Here is a 23,283-nt window from a genome sequence, read left to right on the forward strand (position 1 = left end):
AAGGAGTGTGTGTGTAGGCTAGGCAGGAGATTGGTGTGACCCCAGAGATATTCCAGAATTAATGGAGTCAACAGACACTCTAGAGATAGGAATATGCAGAGTACCAGAGAGGCTGACAGTTAGATGGAGTTAAGTCCAGTTTTGCTGGAACAGGGCTGAAGGGAGAGTAACTAGGGGATGAGTCCTTAATCAGTGGGAAGCCACAGAATCAGGACAACACTCTGGGACTCTGGGAAACTGAAGGTTATTAAGACAAGGAATTAGATGCTGGGAAAAAAGAAGGGGAGAAGAAAGGCTGGAATTGATTAAGAAATGAGTTAATATCAGAAATAGTCAACTCAGGCAAATAGAAAGTCAAGAGCACTGGTGCTAATAGAAGACTATGTCATGAGACTCTAAAAAATGTTACCCATCTATTCATGTAGAGTTGGAGCTATTATATTTGGAATTATTGGCTGTAATTATATGGGTAGAATGTTATATCTTATAAGAGAATTAAATTTCATAATATACATAGATGATGAAAATCACCTACTGTAAAAATAAACAAACACAGTTGGAGGCTCCCCAAATCTCCTACATACAACCTACAGAGGAATTCTCAGGCACACCATGCTTGAGAATACTGATAGACTATAGAAAGGAATAAAAGTAAAGCTTAAATACGGATATTTGGACATTCAAATCATTCTCCTTATAAGATAACCAGGAAATCTCTCTTGGCAATTAGATAATATATGAAGAGTTCTAATGTAGTATCTAGCCTGTCCACAAGTTTATGTTACTCATATTTTGTTACTGCAAGTCTATGACTTGAGTGAATATAAGTAGATTTGTGTTTTGTTGTAAGAGTTAAAGAAGATAATAAAGTTGTATCTTACAAAAAAGATCAAGAGTCTAAAATCTCTGGGAAACTTCAGTATCAAGTTATGGTTTCAAAAATATACAATATAAGTTCTATCAGCTCTTTTCATTCATTTTAAAAATAATAAGATACAAAATAATCCAGATACATTGGGCTAGATATATTAGATGTAGTCATTAATATAATCATATCTGTGATCCTGAAAGTTAAATATTATTTTGCCTATTTTTAAAAAAATTCAATTCCAATTTACTTAAAACAACAACAACAACAACTTAGAAATCTGGGAATAAAAGAGAACCTCATTAACCTTACAGAGTATCCCCCAAAACGTCACAGAAAGCATTCTCAATGGTGAAATGCTATGAACATTCTTTTAAAAACAGGCATGGCTGCTCTCATTGCTATTTAACAGCATAATACTGGTGATTGTAGCCAGTGCCGTAAGAACTATCATTATTCACAGATTATATGATTGCCAAAAGACTCCATAGGTAAATTATTATAATAAGAGAGTATGGCATAAAGGTTGACTACTATTCCCTGCTTATGACAGGGAAGCAACAGAGGAGCTGCCCTACCAGTTGCTGGCTACAATTTAGTGAGGGCCGTCTGTGGCTAATTTAATGGGTCTATAGAGTCTCTTGAGGCATCTTTTTGTCCCAAATTCGATTTCAAGCTTTGGTTTGAAGCCCTAGATGGAAGACTAGATCTGGGGGACCTAGAGGCAGTTATAGCAGAAGGCCAGGGCACAGAGCAGATGAGCATTATTAGCCCTGATGATTAGGCCTTCCCACTTCATGGGTGGATAATTTGCTTGCATCTATGGCATAGATGAGTTCTCGGGAACCCAAAGTTTACCAACAGTGGGAGAATAGGGCAGTTTCGGTAAGTGTGAATATTAGGTAAGTGTGAATACCCTCTAGGTCTCACTGCTAAATGACTGAAGGTCACACTTGCACCCATGAATGGCACCCCCTGTGGCAGCCATGACTTGGGTGAGAAAAGACAGAACGAAAAAGGGGACACTATTTCTCTCCCTCACATGCTCCAGGTATTCACTGGAAACAGAAAGGAGCAAAGGGGGGCCTTTTCCCCCTCTCTCTAGTTGGGTAACCAATCTTCACCCTGCACTCTTCTGGGCATCCTGAATCACTGGGATTTCCTTGACCCTCAGACTCTGGAGAAAGAAAAAAAAGCCTTCTTTTTCCTCCTCTGTCTTCTTTTCGCAGTTGGGTAATTATGTCTACCTACCACAGGACACTCCCCTTAGATGCACCCCCAAACTGCAAAAAGTTTAATTTCCCCAAACATTAAACTGCTTGGCTTAAAAACAAACTGAGAAGCGATTACAAATCTAACTGAGCAATCTCTTGAAGATGGACAACTTTTACAGTACGGAGATAATCTGTTTGTCTGATCCTCCTTCACAGACTCCAGGGTCAATTGGGCTCCATAGCTTGGGGGAAGGGAGCCCAGAAGACTGATTTGCTGGCAAAAGGGTAAAAATTCTTACCAGTCAGACTTCTGGCTTCCCTCTCTGTGCAAATTGGTTGTAGGAATGATAAAAATCACTGAATTCTCTGCCTACTCAATAAGTTCAAACACTAGAAATATTGGCCATTTGGCAGGGCTAAGGTTGGGTAATAAGATATTTAAAAGGACCTTTTAAGGAGGGAGTTCCATGGTTAAAAGTCAGCTTAATTAAAAGTGGATATTCAAACCATAGGTATATTTTAAAGGTCTTTATATCTTTTCTCTTCATGGATCTTGTTTTTCTGAAAAAAGGTAATTCTTTTCTTCTCAGTAAACTGAATTATTTTTCTACATTTTGTCTTGCTACTCTTAATGCCATAACCAAATTCTGATAGCCTGGGACTCTTTGAGAAAACAGAGAAGCCACAGACCCCGTTTTGGGAAAAACCTCTGTTTTACTCATGGAACCCCAGGAATTGAAAGCAGATAGATTCCTCTCAAAATCTAAGGCTGTATTCTGTTTTGCATTGTGTTACCTGACAATTTTGAGTTATGGTGGGCATCAGAAAATTACTTCAAAGACTTCAATGGGAAATGGGCTGACTCCCTCTTTTTGGGATCCAGGATCTGGTATAAAAATGGGACTCTTAATTTTGGGGATCTGTTTTTGTCTTCCAGCTGTGACTGCTTATTAAGCCATACTAGCAGCCCTGTTTCTTGAAGTACTTCACCCTGAGATCCATAATCCAATTAATAAACTGGCAAATAAAAAATCTTACAACTATTGCATCTTCTTCTGTCTGTCTATGTAGTTATAGATGTATTATTTGTGTGATGTTAACATAAAAGAGCTCTAGTTGATTGGCTTAAAGAAAAATAAGCACTTAGATCAAGTATTTTTAAAAGAAAATGAAAGCTGTAATTCCTTTTAGTTCATGTGACTTTAATATTTGAGAAATAAAAACAGCTTTAAAGATTATTGGTAAAATAAAAGTGTCTTCAAAATGTAGACATGTGGCTTAAATTATGCAGGTCAGGTATTAGGTTTGCTAAATGCTTTAAGGTCATAAACTGCTTCTTTAGCTTTTAAAAATTATTTGACTTTTCTACCTTACAGTTTGGTAAGATCTGGGACATGTGGAGTTAAACACACCCCAACTATGCTGGTAAGAGTCAGACCTTATCTGTAACTAGTACATAATTAAAATAACTTCCAAGATTAGAAAATTAGAAATGGTTAAGTCACCATTATAACATGTAATTGAGACTACTGAAAATAGATTTACATGCAAGGGGGAAATTTGGCTTTCTCTCTCTTGAACAAGATTTTTATGTAATATTAAAGGATAATGAAAGATTTTTGTTTGCCTTGTGAATAAACTGCCAAAGAAAAAGAAAGGAAAGACAAGAGACAGAAGATTTGGAAAGCTACATGTTCCCTCTTAAAAAATTAAGGTTTTCGCTTTTAAAAATAATTTTCTCATCTTTTTGACTAAATAAATGAGTAATGGTAACCTTCAATTCTATTTTGTAAGAGCAAGTGTTTTAAAACTTCAACATATTTGATAGGCTTTCCAAAATCAAATTTCAGTTTCAAAATTATCTTTTCTGGCCTCTAACTTTGTGATGCTAGAGAAGGCCCCCAGAACATCCAAAAGAGAGGTAAACAAATTTGTTTGACATCTTTAGTTAATCTGGAATTGTCAAACTAAAAATAATGTTTAATCCTCTTCAGGTTATAGTTTAGTAAATAATAATATATGTTCCAAAATTGCATGGCATTTCCAAAATTTTAATGTCTGAGTATATTTTATTAATCATAATAAAGGTTATTATTTTAAGTTATTATAAACCACAGAAATAATCAAATTTCTTTGTCATTCATGTTCTTGACTATGACTACTCTAAGATATTTTGTCTTTCACAGACAAATGTTGTCTTGTTTTGATCCTCTTTGAAAGATGGTTTATAATCATATATAGGACTTTGACAGGTGCTCTTAAATGCAGGTTTCTGAAAACTTTGGAGATTGTGACACTGGAATAAAGGAAAAACTTTCAGAACTCATGAAGAGCTGAAATGTTCATGAATATCAAGCAGAAGAGTTAACAAAATGGACTGAATCAAAGACTGAAGTAATTCTTTTGACTTGGCTTAAAATGTTGCTGATCCTTTGTTTTGTTTTTCCAAGTCAGAAAAACTTATTTTTAGCAATTTACAGCTTTTAAGAGTTGAGTATACTCCTGTGAACAAAATTTGGAGCATGTTTGTTTCTCTCTGCCTGGTTTCTCAAGAATTTGGAAACTATTTGTGAGTATTTGTAACTTATGGCAATATAGTTATTTGCATAGGATACATGAAATAAGAATCCATTTTCTTTTGCAACAGGACTCAGTTGGAGAAACTGGTTGTTTTTTCAAGGCTTTGACTGGAAGGGTATGCATCCTTTTAAGAAATCAAGTTTGACTTGTAGAGCCAATAAAAACCCCTTGAGAAAACTGACTGCATACCTTGTCGGCAGTCCTTGTACAGGGTTCCTAACTTGTGATGAGTAAAGAATGTGACTTTCTAATAGGCTCAGGATCCCCAAATTATCTTGGGACCTCAGGAAGAGAAGAATGTACCCAATTCATAGGTATCTCAGCGTACAAGCCCATGGCTGGGCTCAGCTTCAAAAAGTCTTATCTGAGGTTCCTTATGGAACAGAGTTCCATTAGAGACAATTTTAAAAGCCTATGTGAAAATAATTATTCTTGCTGCTCTTTATGCAAATAATCAGGCTAAGTATAAGACTGAAGTTTATTTTGCAAACAACTCAGTCTTATCATGATTTGCTTTAACAAAAATAAGAACTGGAAAAGCAAAAATTATGCTTCAAAACATGTCATACACTTGTCACTGAATTCGAATCTTATTAGTTGTTTTTATGGTTTTTTTCCCTGCATTTTAGACCTAACACTGCTTATTCCTGTGATCCAACCAGAGATCTATGACTGCAGCTCAGAAGAAACAGAAAGGATGGGTAATGTAAAAATCTGGATCAAAACCCTAAATCTGGGCAACTATCCTGCAAATCTTGCCACTTGATGGGGATAAATAGGGAGCCCATCATCCAGAGGCTTCTTTTCTGGGAAAACAAGACCAAGGGAGCTAACCAAAGCCAAGCCCCATGCACCCAAGTCTTACCAGGCATAACTACAGCCCCAGATAGCTGTGTCAGCAGGCTTAGGATTTTTGAGCTGTCCTTTACCCCCTTGTTTTTAATCTATGTCTTCTAATAACCCAGTTTGTCTCTTCTCACCTTCAGACCATCAAATTCCAATTGGTCATATAAATAGAACCTTGGACAATGGCTCCCTTTTACTGGGGATGCATAGGTAGGCACCTGAGAGAGATCTGACTGCCTTCTCCCAAAACAATGCCTCCTGTCAGCATGAAGCAGTAAAGGGTGGTCACTGTTTGTATGGGTTCTCTTAGAGAGACATAACTAATAGGATATATATTCATAAAGGGGAGTTTTTAAAATATTAACTCACATGATCACAAGGTCCCACAATAGGCTGTCTACAAACTGAGGAGCAAGGAGAGCCAGTCCTAGTCCCAAAACCAAAGAACTTGGAGTCTGATGTTCGAGGGCAGGAAGCATCCAGCATGGGTGAAAGATGTAGGCTGGAAGGCTTTGCTTGTCTCTCCTTTTCACGTTTTTCTGCCTGCCTTATATTCGCTGCCAGTTGATTAAGATCATGCCCACCAGATTAAGGGTGGATCTGCTTTGCCCAGCCCACTGACTCAAATGTTAATCTCTTTTGGCAACACCCTCACATACACACCCAGGATCAATACTTTGTATTCTTCAATGCAATGAAGTTGACACTCAGTACTAACCATTGCACTGTCCTTGTCCTGATGGCAGATGTACCTCTTCAGAAGGGGGATTGATAGCAGCAGGACACAGACAAAATCCTAGGCAGATGGGAGCAGGTACCCAGTGAAACCTGACCTACAACCCAAAGACAGCCTGAAGTCTGAAAACCAGGCTGCCGGTTCCGATGCAGTCCCCGACCAGAGTGAGAACTTTTATTCCTATTTGCTCCTTCTTTCTTGATTAGTTCTCTCCAAATAATGCTTATAAACAAATTGAATGTTGCCTTTCCCAAGGCTACCTACAGCACACACCTAAGCCTATAAAAACCCCAGACTCAGTCACACTTTGAAACCACCCACCTTTGGGTGGAGATGACCTGCCTTTGGGTGAGGCACTACCTGCCTCTGGTCCCTTCTCCACTGAGAGCTCTTCTGGTGCTCAATAAAACTCTTCTCTACCTTGCTCACCCTCCAGTTGTCTGCATAATCTTATTCTTGGATGTGAGACAAGGAGTTGGGACTCACGAAGTGGCGGGTGGATAGGAGCTATACCACGGTAGCCCTCCCACCACTGGCACCAAGCAGCTGACTCATGTGACTGGAAGAGGCAGCGGAGCAGGGTCAGCCCAGGAGCTGCAGGCTAGAGTGGGGCAGCAGACCAAATAAGCTGGGACAAGTCCCCATTGGCTGAAGTATGTGGTGGGCAGAAACAAATGAACAAACATGGAAATTTCTGACTGGTAAAGCAACCCCCTCTTTGGGTTTGATTATTTTGCTGGAGCAGCTCACAGAACTCAGGGAAACACATTTACCAGTTGAGTATAAAGGAAATTGCAAAGGGTACAGATGAAGAGGTCCGGGGGACAAGGTACAGCTCTTCCATTCCTTCCCTGAGTGTGCTGCCCTCTGCGAACCTCATGTTCAGCTCTCTGAAGCTCACTGAACCCTGTCCTCTTGGGTTTCTATGAAAGCTTCATGGCATCAGCATTCCTTCCCCCAGGATATGGGGGTGGGATCCTCTCATGGGAGAATCTTAAGCCCACAATTAGAAACACAGAGGAACATTAGAGAGAAAGGAGGGCAGGAGAAGGTCAGAAGCCTGCTCCTGAGGCCTGACACACCCAATATTAAAGGGCTATGGGAGTTATAAGTCAGGATCCATGGATGAAAACCAGTATGTATCATAACACCACAGTCAGTCCCCTGGTTTTTCACTACAGATTTTATATATATATACACATATACATATATATACACACACACATACATATACATATACACACATACAAAGTCGTTAGTAATTAGTCCAGTTTTATCATATTTTATGACTCTCTCCCAAGATGAGGCCACTCATGTGTGCAGGTGTCCTCTCAAACTTGTCAGGTTCCGAAAGCAGGAGTGAGGTCAGCAAATGCACAGCTTCACCTTCACAGGCATCTGGAATAACTGAGTTAAGAGACAAGGTCTCATTGCTTCTCAGCCTTTTGGCTAAGGTCAGGTGTAAGAGAAAAGGTCCTCTCTTGCTCTGAAACTCTTGAGTTTTTAAAATAATATTGAATTTTCCTCAATTAATAACCCATTTACTCATTTGTTAACTCTCAGCTCCTATTTCTCCTTCTCTTCATTAAAACCCAAACTTTTTCAGCTTTGGAAGAGACATTAGAATCATCACCATGCTGGTCTAGATTGCAGGTAGCAGTGCAAATCTAGCAAGTAGCTCCTCAGTCCACTCCCATTCAGATAGGGTAAGGTTACATAGGTTTAGAACTGCTGAGTTATTTTTGCTACCAGGCAACATGACTGCATTCACTGTAGCCCCAATTTTGCTAGATAGGGTGAAGGCACAACCCACCCCATCATGCCTTAGGAATTTTGATATAAAGTTTAAAAACACAATTAACAGTTTTTTGTTTAGAAATCATCCCTGCTGTTCTGGCACTGATAGTTGCAGCCCTAGTCAAAGGACCACTGCAGGTAGTGGAGAAAAAAATAAATGTTTATTCTGAGGTGATTTAGGGAACAAAGAAAAAATATATATAGTCATAATACCAGTGTACTCCTCCCTTGGCAAGAATTGCATAGTCATACCAGCATCCTCCTCACCCCATCTTCCCCAGATCAACCAGAAAGACAGGGAAAATATCTAGGAGGGACACTCTACTCTCACTCATGGTGAGTGTGAGCACACATTAGTGAAGGCATGGAAGCCAGCCCCTTATGCTTTTATCTCCCCGTTTTACACAACTAATGCTTCTACTGCCTGTTCTACTTCTCTATCAAACTATTACTCTGAGGAGGGTATCTCTCTGTGCATGGTTGGACATTATGGGCTGCACAGTGTTCCTTGGTTTGAAGAAATGATGGACAGCCATCCAAATCCATGCAATACCTTCTGCTCTGGCTTTTTAGTGCATTTCACCTATTTTATAGATGAGAACACTGGGACTAGAACTGTTACGTGACTTCCACAGTTATGTAAATAATGTGTAAGGAAGTCATGATTTTTTAAAAATCCTATCTGCCTCTACAGATATTTTCATTTTACCTGAAACTGTAATTTATTTTATTTTATTTTATTTTATTTTATTTTATTTTATTTTGAGATGGAGTCTCACTCTGTCGCTCAGGCTGAAGTGCAGTGGTGCAATCTCGGCTCACTGCAAGCTCTGCCTCCTGGGTTCACACCATTCTTCTGCCTCAGCCTCCTAAGTAGCTGGGACTACAGGCGCCCGCCACCATGCCCGGCTAATTTTTTTGTATTTTTTAATGGAGACGGGGTTTCACCATGTTAGCCAGGATGGTCTCCATCTCCTGACCTCGTGATCCACCCACCTCAGCTTCCCAAAGTGCTGGGATTACAGGCGTGAGCCACCATGCCTGGCCCGAATGTAATTTAATACTAATAAGTTACACCTTTAGAACTGTAATAGTGATCTCAAAAATATATTTTAACAGTAAATAGGTCCAAGAAAATATCTATCATGTTTGCACTACATAGGTCAAGCTGCATGAGGGTTGACCATATCCTCTTTGGAATTACTTTGAGGTTTCTAGGTGCAAATCAGCACAGAAAGTCATTATTGCTGGAAGCCTAAATGATAAAACAGACCAACCATCCCCCCGTCTCTCTCAAATAATAATACTGATTAAAAATGAAAGGAGGCAAGCTTATTTTTCTGGGACATGACTTACAAACCTCTTAATTTTATTTAGCTACTTAATGGAAGAAAGAACTAAACTCCTAATTTTTAAATGCTAGCTTAGCAACATTTTTCACTATGCCAAACTGCTTCTACACAAAATCCACATGATAATCACATTACATAACATAAAATGATTGAGAAAGATTTTGTGATTTGATTTGAATGTTGACTGATGAGATTCAACTTTCTGCCTTCTGTGGAGCCCACACTGATTTTTGTTTGTTTGCTTGCTTCTTAGCAAGCAACTTGGTCTACACCTCTGAGCCCTCTGCAAATGGACAACTTTATCTTATTTTCAAGACTATATGTGTCTACATTAGGTCCAATGTTTTGATTTCATTAATTCAGCCAAGCACACTATTAACCCACCAGGTTCTTGAATCTCAGCACCTCCTCTGTTGATTCCACAAAAATAAGTGTGTATTTATGAACTGAGCCTTCCTTATGGACCAGACATCACATTAGATGCTATCTATGCACTGGGGCAGGGGTGTCTTTGTGCAGAGTGTGGTTAGGGAGCGTCTCTCAGAATCTGAAGGAGAAAACTGCACAGTACCTCTGCACTACAGTTTCACACATTTCACAGATGAGCAGGCTGAGGTCGGGAGATCAAGCAATTTGTTCAAGATGGCAGAACTAGAGCAAAAAAAGGTGAAATTCAAATCCAAGTCTGTCTGACTTCAAAACCAATAATCTTGTCACAACATACATATATATATATATATATATATATACGCACACACACACACACACATACACTATATATATATATATAGTGAGCATAAAATGATTCCCAGCAAAACAGGCATGTTGAAAAGATGTCCACACATATATGTGACTTGAGACTCTTGGAAAAATAATAAGTTACCTTTTTCTTTTAGCTTCTAATGCACCAAGGCTGCTTTTAGCTCAGAAAAATTTGTCTCATACCAGTCAAGTATAAGAGGGACTATTCAGAGAGACCAAAGATATCAACAGCCAAAAGAAAGCTGGAAAAGCTGCTCTTCTCTAGCAAATTGGCTCTGGTTCTTCTAATATACACAAAAACAGAATGATAAAAAAGGAAGAATTTAGACAAATATTTATACATATGGTGGTGAGGACACCTGGCAGAGCAGGTGAATCAGCTCCAGAACGAGATGTTGTCTGCAGATCCAACTATGAGGAAAAGTGACACATATTGCGGTTAAACTTAATGCAAACCTGTTCTCCAGCTTATCTCTCAAACTCAATAAAAGCAAGGAATTCCTTTGTTTTCTTTTTATGTGCACAAGGAGATTTTAAAATTAGGTACGCATATGAGTTGACTCTCCACTCTGCACATACTAATTTACAAGTACGGGATTTCACATTTCAGCATCTCTCTCAGACTCGGGATGGCACCTATATCATCCCAGAATAAAATTCAGCCATTGCAAGTGTATCTCTTGCCATTAGTGTAATGCACAAATGCTGGCAACTGTAATGATTATTTAATTGAATATAGATGTTGGCTGAATACCAGCACAAAACACCATGCATTTTAAATCAATCATGATCCATATTAATTCAACACTTATAATAGGCTATTTCCTATAACAAATATAAAAGGGCAGCCTGTGAGAGCTTATAACCTACATAAAAATATATTCTACATTTCGATCTATCATATTTCGTTGGGAGATAAGGGAGGAATTTCACAAAAGTTTTAATTTCGCTTCAATTAGCAAATTTGTTTGCAAAATTCATGTAATATTTCTGAGAAAGATGTTTTTTAGTATTATTAGTTGTATTAGTAGTCATTTTGGCACAGACATTCATTAAGACACCTACTATGGAAGATGGCCGAATAGGAACAGCTCCAGTCTCCAACTCCCAGCGCGAGCGACACAGAAGACCGGTGATTTCTGCATTTTCAACTGAGGTACTGGGTTCATCTCACTGGGGAGTGCCAGACAATCGGTGCTGGTCAGCTGCTGCAGCCCGACCAGCGAGAGCTGAAGCAGGGCGAGGCATTGCCTCACCTGGGAAGCGCAAGGGGGAAGGGAATCCCTTTTCCTAGCCAGGGGAACTGAGACATACAATACTTGGAAAATTGGGTAACTCCCACCCCAATACTGCACTTTAAGCAAACAGGCACACCAGGAGATCATATCCCACACCTGGCCGGGAGGGTCCCACACCCACGGAGCCTCCCTCATTGCTAGCACAGCAGTCTGTGATCTCGCGGCAAGGCAGCAGCGAGGTTGGGGGAGGGGCGCCCGCCATTGCTGAGGCTTAAGTAGGTAAACAAAGCTGCTGGGAAGCTCGAACTGGGTGGAGCTCACAGCAGCTCAAGGAAACCTGCCTGTCTCTGTAGACTCCACCTCTGGGGACAGGGCACAGTAAACAATAACAAACGCAGCAGAAACCTCTGCAGACGCAAACGACTCTGTCTGACAGCTTTGAAGAGAGCAGTGGATCTCCCAACACGGAGGTTGAGATCTGAGAAGGGACAGACTCCCTGCTCAAGTGGGTCCCTGACCCCTGAGTAGCCTAACTGGGAGACATCCCCCACTAGGGGTAGTCCGACACCCCACACCTCACAGGGTGGAGTACACCCCTGAGAGGAAGCTTCCAAAGCAAGAATCAGACAGGTACACTCGCTGTTCAGAAATATTCTATCTTCTGCAGCCTCTGCTGCTGATACCCAGGCAAACAGGGTCTGGAGTGGACCTCAAGCAATCTCCAACAGACCTACAGCTGAGGGTCCTGACTGTTAGAAGGAAAACTATCAAACAGGAAGGACACCTACACCAAAACCCCATCAGTACATCACCATCATCAAAGACCAGAGGCAGATAAAACCACAAAGATGGGGAAAAAGCAGGCCAGAAAAGCTGGAAATTCAAAAAATAAGAGCGCATCTCCCCTGGCAAAGGAGTGCAGCTCATCACCAGCAACGGATCAAAGCTGGACAGAGAACGACTTTGACGAGATGAGAGAAGAAGGCTTCAGTCCATCAAATTTCTCAGAGCTAAAGGAGGAATACGTACCCAGCGCAAAGAAACTAAAAATCTTGAAAAAAAAGTGGAAGAATTGATGGCTAGAGTAATTAATGCAGAGAAGGTCATAAACGAAATGAAAGAGATGAAAACCATGACACGAGAAATACGTGACAAGTGCACAAGCTTCAGTAACCGACTCGATCAACTGGAAGAAAGAGTATCAGCGATTGAGGATCAAATGAATGAAATGAAGCGAGACGAGAAACCAAAAGAAAAAAGAAGAAAAAGAAATGAACAAAGCCTGCAAGAAGTATGGGATTATGTAAAAAGACCAAATCTACGTCTGATTGGGGTGCCTGAAAGTGAGGGGGAAAATGGAACCAAGCTGGAAAACACTCTTCAGGATATCATCCAGGAGAACTTCCCCAACCTAGTAGGGCAGGCCAACATTCAAATCCAGGAAATACAGAGAACGCCACAAAGATACTCCTTGAGAAGAGCAACTCCAAGACACATAATTGTCAGATTCACCAAAGTTGAAATGAAGGAAAAAATCTTAAGGGCAGCCAGAGAGAAAGGTCGGGTTACCCACAAAGGGAAGCCCATTAGACTAACAGCAGATCTCTCGGCAGAAACTCTCCAAGCCAGAAGAGAGTGGGGGCCAATATTCAACATTCTTAAAGAAAAGAATTTTAAACCCAGAATTTCATATCCAGCCAAACTAAGTTTCATAAGTGAAGGAGAAATAAAATCCTTTACAGATAAGCAAATGCTTAGAGATTTTGTCACCACTAGGCCTGCCTTACAAGAGACCCTGAAGGAAGCACTAAACATGGAAAGGAACAAACGGTACCAGCCATTGCAAAAACATGCCATAATGTAAAGACCATCGAGGCTAGGAAGAAACTGCATCAACTAACGAGCAAAATAACCAGTTAATATCATAATGGCAGGATCAAGTTCATACATAACAATATTAACCTTAAATGTAAATGCACTAAATGCTCCAATTAAAAGACACAGACTGGCAAACTGGATAAAGAGTCAAGACCCATCAGACTTCTGTATTCAGGAGACCCATCTCACATGCAGAGACATACATAGGCTCAAAATAAAGGGATGGAGGAAGATTTACCAAGCAAATGGAGAACAAAAAAAAAGCGGGGGTTGCAATACTAGTCTCTGATAAAACAGACTTTAAACCATCAAAGATCGAAAGAGACAAAGAAGGCCATTATATAATGGTAAAAGGATCCATTCAACAGGAAGAGCTAACTATCCTAAATATATATGCACCCAATACAGGAGCACCCAGATTCATAAAGCAAGTCCTTAGAGACTTACAAAGAGACTTAGACTCCCATACAATAATCATGGGAGACTTCAACACTCCACTGTCAACATTAGACAGATCAACGAGACAGAAAGTTAACAAGGATATCCAGGAATTGAACTCATCTCTGCAGCAAGCAGACCTAATAGACATCTATAGAACTCTCCACCCCAAATCAACAGAATATATATTCTTCTCAGCACCACATCGTACTTACTCCAAAATTGACCACGTAATTGGAAGTAAAGCACTCCTTAGCAAATGTACAAGAACAGAAATTATAACAAACTGTCTCTCAGACCACAGTGCAATCAAACTAGATCTCAGGACTAAGAAACTCAATCAAAACCGCTCAACTACATGGAAACTGAACAACCTGCTCCTGAATGGCTACTGGGTAAATAACGAAATGAAGGCAGAAATAAAGATGTTCTTTGAAACCAATGAGCACAAAGATACAACATACCAGAATCTCTGGGACACATTTAAAGCAGTGTGTAGAGGGAAATTTATAGCACTAAATGCCCACAAGAGAAAGCAGGAAAGATCTAAAATTGACACTCTAACATTGCAATTAAAAGAACTAGAGAAGCAAGAGCAAACACATTCGAAAGCCAGCAGAAGGCAAGAAATAACTAAGATCAGAGCAGAACTGAAGGAGATAGAGACACAAAAAACCCTCCAAAAAATCAATGAATCCAGGAGTTGGTTTTTTGAAAAGGTCAACAAAATTGACAGACCACTAGCAAGACTAATAAAGAAGAAAAGAGAGAACAATCAAATCGACGCAATTAAAAATGATAAAGGTGATATCACCACCGACCCCACAGAAATACAAACTACCATCAGAGAATACTATAAACACCTCTACACAAATAAACTGGAAAATCTAGAAGAAATGGATAATTTCCTGGACACTTACACTCTCCCAAGACTAAACCAGGAAGAAGTTGAATCCCTGAATAGACCAATAGTAGGCTCTGAAATTGAGGCAATAATTAATAGCCTACCAAAGAAAAAAAGTCCAGGACCAGATGGATTCACAGCTGAATTCTACCAGAGGTACAAGGAGGAGTTGGTACCATTCCTTCTGAAACTATTCCAATCAATAGAAAAAGAGGGAATCCTCCCTAACTCATTTTATGGGGCCAACATCATCCTGATACAAAGCCTGGCAGAGACACAACAAAAAAAGAGAATTTTAGACCAATATCCCTGATGAACATCGATGCAAAAATCCTCAATAAAATACTGGCAAACCGGATTCAGCAACACATCAAAAAGCTTATCCACCATGATCAAGTGGGCTTCATCCCTGGGATGCAAGGCTGGTTCAACATTCGCAAATCAATAAACATAATCCAGCATATAAACAGAACCAAAGACAAGAACCACATGATTATCTCAATAGATGCAGAAAAGGCTTTTGACAAAATTCAACAGCCCTTCATGCTAAAAACGCTCAATATATTCGGTATTGATGGAACGTATCTCAAAATAATAAGAGCTATTTATGACAAACCCACAGCCAATATCATACTGAATGGGCAAAAATTGGAAAAATTCCCTTTGAAAACTGGCACAAGACAGGATTGCCCTCTCTCACCACTCCTATTCAACATAGTGTTGGAAGTTCTGGCTAGGGCAATTAGGCAAGAGAAAGAAATCAAGGGTATTCAGTTAGGAAAAGAAGAAGTCAAATTGTCCCTGTTTGCAGATGACATGATTGTATATTTAGAAAACCCCATTGTCTCAGCCCAAAATCTCCTTAAGCTGATAAGCAACTTCAGCAAAGTCTCAGGATACAAAATTAATGTGCAAAAATCACAAGCATTCTTATACACCAGTAACAGACAAACAGAGAGCCAAATCAGGAATGAACTTCCATTCACAATTGCTTCAAAGAGAATAAAATACCTAGGAATCCAACTTACAAGGGATGTAAAGGACCTCTTCAAGGAGAACTACAAACCACTGCTCAGTGAAATAAAAGAGGACACAAACAAATGCAAGAACATACCATGCTCATGGATGGGAAGAATCAATATCGTGAAAATGGCCATACTGCCCAAGGTTATTTATAGATTCAATGCCATCCCCATCAAGCTACCAATGAGTTTCTTCACAGAATTGGAAAAAACTGCTTTAAAGTTCATATGGAACCAAAAAAGAGCCCGCATCTCCAAGACAATCTTAAGTCAAAAGAACAAAGCTGGAGGCATCACGCTACCTGACTTCAAACTGTACTACAAGGCTACAGTAACCAAAACAGCATGGTACTGGTACCAAAACAGAGATATAGACCAATGGAACAGAACAGAGTCCTCAGAAATAATACCACACATCTACAGCCATCTGATCTTTGACAAACCTGAGAGAAACAAGAAATGGGGAAAGGATTCCCTATTTAATAAATGGTGCTGGGAAAATTGGCTAGCCATAAGTAGAAAGCTGAAACTGGATCCTTTCCTTACTCCTTATACAAAAATTAATTCAAGATGGATTAGAGACTTAAATGTTAGACCTAATACCTTAAAAATCCTAGAGGAAAACCTAGGTAGTACCATTCAGGACATAGGCATGGGCAAAGACTTCATGTCTAAAACACCAAAAGCAACAGCAGCAAAAGCCAAAATTGACAAATGGGATCTAATTAAACTAAAGAGCTTCTGCAGAGCAAAAGAAACTACCATCAGAGTGAACAGGCAACCTACAGAATGGGAGAACATTTTTGCAATCTACTCATCTGACAAAGGGCTAATATCCAGAACCTACAAAGAACTCAAACAAATTTACAAGAAAAAATCAAACAACCCCATCCAAAAGTGGGCAAAGGATATGAACAGACATTTCTCAAAAGAAGACATTCATACAGCCAACAGACACATGAAAAAATGCTCATCATCACTGGCCATCAGAGAAATGCAAATCAAAACCACAATGAGATACATCTCACACCAGTTAGAATGGCGATCATTCAAAAGTCAGGAAACAACCAGTGCTGGAGAGGATGTGGAGAAATAGGAACACTTTTACACTGTTGGTGGGATTGTAAACTAGTTCAACCATTATGGAAAACAGTATGGCGATTCCTCAAGGATCTAGAAGTAGATGTACCATATGACCCAGCCATCCCATTACTGGGTATATACCCAAAGGATTATAAATTATGCTGCTATAAAGACACATGCACACGTATGTTTATTGCAGCACTTTTCACAATAGCAAAGACTTGGAATCAACCCAAATGTCCATCAGTGACAGATTGGATTAAGAAAATGTGGCACATATACACCATGGAATACTATGCAGCCATAAAAAAGGATGAGTTTGTGTCCTTTGTAGGGACATGGATGCAGCTGGAAACCATCATTCTTAGCAAACTATCACAAGAACAGAAAACCAAACACCGCATGTTCTCACTCATAGGTGGGAACTGAACAATGAGATCACTTGGACTCAGGAAGGGGAACATCACACACCGGGGCCTATCAGGGGGAGGGGGGAGGGGGGAGGGATTGCACTGGGAGTTATACCTGATGTAAATGACGAGTTGATGGGTGCAGCACACCAACATGGCACAAGTATACATATGTAACAAACCTGCATGTTATGCACATGTACCCTACAACTTAAAGTATAATAATAATAAATAAATTAAAAAAATATATATTACTTGGAGGACACTGTAAAAGTAAAAAAAAAAAAAAAAAAAAAAAAAAAAAGACACCTACTATGTACCAGACACTCTTTTTGGTACCAGGTAAAGAGCAGTGAGCAAGAAAACAAAGGGCTTGCCCTCAGAAACTTATATTCTAGTGGGAAAAGACATGCAATAAGCAAATAAATAAATGAACAAATAACACTGCAGAGGATGACTAGTGTTATGACAAAGACAAAAATAAAATTGGATTAAGAAAATAGAAAGTAACAAACTTGGCATGAAAGAACTGTGGAGTTAGTTATGTTGATGTCTGCAGATGGAGCACTCCAGAAGGAAGAAATGCAAAGGATGCATCGGGGTGTACATGGTGTGTTGGAGGTAGGATGGAAAAACCAGTGTCACTAGAGCAGAATGAGCTTCTGGGGAGTGCAGAGAATGAGGTCAGGGAGGTTGTTGCCCATCGAATCATGAAGGGCCTCCCAGACATAGTGATGACTCCAGATTGTCCTCTGACTTGGAAGGGGTAGATTCTGAGTATTCTGGGCAGAGGAGTGAGGATTGTTTTAGATGAATACAGAATAAAATTCCTAGAAAGTAAAATGTTCATCATTCAGAACTTGTAGAGTATCAAAGCAGACTTTCTTCCCTAACAGACTGACACTGATAGCCCTTGGAAGGAATAAAGTTAAGTAGGGCGTAACTACCCAGCTAATGTATTCATTCTTTCTCTTCTGTATCTTTCTTACTTAAATTTTAATGTGGCTGTAATTGCGTAATTGTGTCATAATGGATGCAGACTTCTAATGTGGAACGGGGTAGAAAGGGAGGAGTTCAAGAAACTGGAAAATGCTCTCCTATACCTTAGAAAATTATTTGACTCTGCTCAACTCATGTTTCAATAATTAACAAATGTCCAAGCACTTTAACATACTTTATAACATTTAATCTTTCCAACACTGCATGAAGTAAACATTATCAGGGTCCTACATTATCCGGGGATAAAACAGTCTCAGAGAACTGATAATTGAATAATTTGCCCAACTTCACAGTAAGATGTAGGCCTGACCCACAAGACAAGTGCTTTCTCTACAACATAACAGTTGCCTCCCTTAAGAAGAGTAGAGTTGTCAGGTAAAAAGAGGAGAAGAAAATGGAAAACAAAAAATGAAGGATCAAAAACTAGTAGCACCCTTAGGGAAACAGGTGATTTCTCAAAAAGGTAAACGTTAAATTATCATACAACCCAGCAATTCCATTACTAGGTATATACCCCAAAGAACTGAGAACACATTCAAACAAATACTTTTCCATGAATGTTTATAGCAGCACTATTCATAACAGCCACAGGTGAAAGCAACTCAAATGTTCACTAAAGAATGAATGGATAAACAAACTGTGGTATATCCATACAATGGAACATTATTCAACCATAGAAAGGAATGAAGTACTGATACATGACACAATGTGCGTGAACCTTGGAAGTGTTATGCTATATGAAAAGGTACACAAAGAGCCATGTATTGTGAGATTTCATCTCTAGGAAATATCCATGTTATGTAAATCCACAGAGACAGGAAGAACATTGGTGGTTTTGAAGGGTTAGGGAGAAAGGAACACAGGAAATAACTGCTTACTGGGTACAGGCTTTTCTTTTGAGGTGGTTAAAATGTTTTGGAACTTGGTGGACATGGTAGTTGCACAACATTGTGAATGTACTAATTTATGTTAAGTGAATTTCACTTCAGTTAAAAAAAGGAATGACAATGAGAAGAAAGGTGGATAGGCAAAAGAAAGGTGGATAGACAAAAGAAAGGAAGCGAATGGTTCAGGGTTGCTCACAGCTGTTCAAAATGGCAAAGTACAACTAAAGCTGTATCTACACGGTCCCTTTAATTCCGTCATCTTGTGGCCTGGTTCAATGTATAGTTACACAGAAACATTGTAAAACCATCTATCTCCTTAACTATTTTTTCTGTTGCTATTTTAAATATTAATTCAAATGAAGTAAGTCTCAATGTTAAAAATTGCAAACAATAGAACAGTGCATACCATGGTTAAAGACAGTCCTCCCCAAGAGCATTAGGACAAATACCTAATGCATTCAGGGCTTGAAACCTAGATGACAGGCTGATAGGTGCAGCAAACCACCATGGCACATGTATACCTGTGTAACAAACCTGCACTTTCAGCATGTGTATCCCAGAACTTGAAGTAAAATTTTTTTAAAAATTCAAAAATTAAAACATCTCCTTGATATCCATGCCTCAGTACTAACTGCTGTTCACGTTTAGCCATGATTTTCTGTGTCATTTAGAGACGGGTGACTCCCTGGAGGATCTGAGGTCTTACTTAGGAAAACACTGTCATTGTTTGAGACCAATGACACTTCCAGAAAAACTTACTAAGTCTGACTAAATCTGACTAGGGGTTTATAATGAACACATTTTTTATGAGACTTTTAAAAAAATTGATTGGTCAGTTCTCTTTTCAGTGGAAAAATCCACACACACACAACAACAACACACACATAGATACATGCACAACACACACGTACACACACATACCCTCTGACATAGCCAGCCATTGACCTATTTAAATGAACTGAGCACTGCAGGTTGAATTAGATGGACTGCAATTCCATGGCTCTAAAGATAACAAACCAGCTGAAACAGGTGGACATGCAATAAAGCAAACGAGCCCAAAGAGTTTTCAAGTAAACTTTGCTTCACCTTGTCAGAAAATACATGAGCTTCCAAAATATAACTATTTCTTTATGTATGACTTTCTTATATATGGTGATTTTGACATGCTGTATCACAAACAAGGGTTCTCACCCAAATGATCACTGTTTTCAGTAACCTTAAACCTAGAAAGCTTTCCAAACAAGAAGAAAAGTTGAGTGAGTTGTCATGAGGTCAAACAAAATATCCCCCATGACTACTACTATCAGCCAAAAAAAAGTGAGACACATAGAAATAAATATAACTAATCATTCACATAGTATTTTAGTGTTACATTGAATAGTTTGCAAGTTATTAAATTAATATGAACAGTATAATTTGCTAGATAAGTTCTAGTTGCCTTGCTCAAGGTATAAAAGGATGAAACGTTGGTATTAATATATCTGTGTGTGCACACAGAAACAAATACTGTGATGCATACATTTTAAAAATTATTGTTGTACCTACCTTTCACTACAATAGCTGTATTGGCGCAACACAGTTAATAATTTTCTTACTTTCAAATTCTGGTTTGATTATTTTGAACTACTTATTTACTCTACAATATTTTTTTCTAGCAATGATTTGCATAGCAAGCATGCACTCATGAGATGTGCAGCTGAAGTTATGATAACATAACTTATGTTATGCTGGGGAAGAGTGTCATATGGAAACATGTTTTTTCTTCCAGGTGTAAACTTACTGAAGCTTATTTTTATGCCATTGGCAAATGTCACAAATGCCTAAAATTTTTTTATTGTCATTGTAAATTTTTCACTTGGCTACGTTGAACACTTTGCTCAATATCCATGTCAGTGCACCTTCTGGTTGTCCTTGATATACTACAATCTGTGACGAAAATTTTGTGGTCTCTTTTGTTTCTCAAGAATTCCAATAAACTAAATATTTGTTCTCACTCATATGACTTATGCAGTGTGGTATTTTTGTGTAAAGTACAGAATTTAAGAGGTCAACAAGGCACCCAAATAATATTTTTGATAATATACTTAGAAAATAAACTAGACACACTCTCTTGCTGACTTAAGTCTGATACTTTGGAAAGTTCTGTATTGAAATATAGTTGGCTTGTTTTAAGAATTAGTTTTCTGAACCTCTTGCCTGAACTTCCTGACAGGGAAATAAAGCACACCTCAGAAAAACCAGTAAGAATGAAATGATTGGCAGTTGATTTGCTAAGCTCGACAAAAAACACTTTAAACTGAATTTTGATGGAGAAGATAACACCATTATACTAAGATAGAATAACCCAGTATTACCAAAGATAATAGATGAAAAGAACTATAACAGTGGTTTTCAATGTTGCTTAGGTTGTTTTGCTTTTTTTTTTTTTTTTTTGAGACAGGTTCTTGCTTTGTCACCCAGGCTGGAGTGCAGTGGTGCAGTCATGGCTCATTGTGACTTCTGCCTCCTAGACTCAAACAGTCCTCCCACCTCAGCCTTCCAAGTAGCAGGGACCACAGGTGTGCACCACCATGCCTGGCTAATTTTTGTATTTTTATAGAGATGGGGTTTCGCCACGTTACCCAGGGTGGTCTCAAACTCCCTCAAGCAATCTATCCACCTTGGCCTCCCAAAGTGCTGTGATTATAGGTGTGAACCACTGTGCCCAGCCTTTAAGTTGTTTAAGGGAATGCTGTTATGGACTGAATGTTTATGTGTCCCCAAAATTCATGTTAAAATCCTAACCCCGGATGCAATGATATGAGTTAGGGTATTTGGGAGATGATAATGTCATAACAGTGAAATCCTCATGAATGGAATTTGTGCCCTTATAGATGGCACCCTGGAGAGTTCTCTTGCCTTCTGTCTACTATGTGAGGAGACAAGGAGATGACAGTCTGTAACAAGGAAGTGATCCTTTACCAGAGCCCAACCACGAAGGCACCCTCATCCCAGATTTTCAGCCTCCAGAACTATGAGCTATAAATGTTTGTTGTTGAAGCCACCAGTTTATATTATTTATGTTATAGTAGCCCAGACAGACTAGGACAGGTGAGAAGGAATTGACCACATGAGACCATTTGAATTTGTGTCCCTGCCCAAAACCCATGTCAAATTGGAGCGGGGGGTGTGGTAGGAGGTGACTGGATCATGGGGGCATATTTCTACCACGCTGTTCTCATGATAGTGAGTGAGTTTTCATGAGATCTCATGGTTTAAAAGTGTATGGCAGTTGGTTGCAGTGGCTCATACTCGTAATTCCAACAATTTGGGAGGCTGTGGTGGGTAGATCATGGGATCAGTAGTTCAAGACTAGCCTGGCTAATATGGTGAAACCCTGTCTCTACTAAAAAGTACAAAAATTAGCCAGGCGTGGTGGTATGCACCTGTAGTCCAGCTACTCGGGAGGCTGAGGCAGGAGAATTGCTGGAACCTGGGAGGTGGAGGTTGCAATGAGCTGAGATCACACCACTGCACTCCAGCCTGGGCAACAGAAAGAGACTCCATCAAAAAAAAAAAAAAAAAAAAAAAAAAAAGTGTGTGGCACCTCCCCACTTGCTCTCTCTCTCTTTCCTGCTCTGCCACGGTAAGACATGCTTGCTTCCCCTTAGCATTCTGCCATGATTGTAAGTTTCCTGAGGCTTCCCAGTCATGCCTCCTGTTAACCCTACAGAACTGTGTCAATTAAACTTTTTCTCTTCAGAAATTACCCAGTCTGAGGTAGTTCTTTATAGCAGTGTGAAAACTGACTGATACACCATATTTAACCCTACAGAGAGCTGTCCACATTGAGGATTATCTCCCTCAACTTGTCTGTTCTTGAAATCAAGAGGGCTGTATCCAATATCCTCATGGCATTTCAGCTGACTGGATGAAATAAGGAAATATAAAAAATTAAAACTGTTTCCAAGGGAAATCAATCAACTGCATTATAGGTTATAAAATTAATAATAACGTATTGTATAGAAAATAATACAGTGTCCTCAAAAATTAAAAATAGAGCCATCATATGATGCAGTAATCCCATTAGTGGTTATATATCCAAAGAGATTGAAATCTAGAGCTGGAAAACGTATCTGCACTCCCATGTTCATTGCAACATGATGTGGTTTGGCTGTGTCCCCACCCAAATCTTGATTGTAGTTTCCACAATTCTCACATGTTGTGGGAAGTACCTGGAGGGAGGTAATTGAATCATGGGGGTGGGTCTTTCCCACGCTGTGCTTGTGA

The 23,283-nt window shown here is 39.3% G+C and overlaps 1 long non-coding RNA gene across 3 annotated transcripts in view; it reads left to right on the forward strand.

Moving 5' to 3' along the window:
• LOC105479365 (uncharacterized) overlaps positions 1-23,283 on the forward strand; it is a 62,196-nt gene that overhangs the window by 16,236 nt on the left and 22,677 nt on the right. Inside the window, exons 2-5 of one of the 3 annotated variants that reach the window (XR_011625404.1) lie at positions 3,459-3,507; positions 4,351-4,651; positions 5,292-5,363; positions 6,255-6,669. This is a non-coding gene — a long non-coding RNA (uncharacterized lncRNA). Of the gene's footprint in view, positions 1-3,458; positions 3,508-4,350; positions 4,652-5,291; positions 6,670-23,283 lie in introns of those variants that run through there. The other 2 variants (XR_011625403.1, XR_011625402.1) reach the window with 2 other exon arrangements.

This window comes from Macaca nemestrina, chromosome 7 (genome assembly GCF_043159975.1).
Source record: "Macaca nemestrina isolate mMacNem1 chromosome 7, mMacNem.hap1, whole genome shotgun sequence".
NCBI lineage: Eukaryota > Metazoa > Chordata > Mammalia > Primates > Cercopithecidae > Macaca > Macaca nemestrina.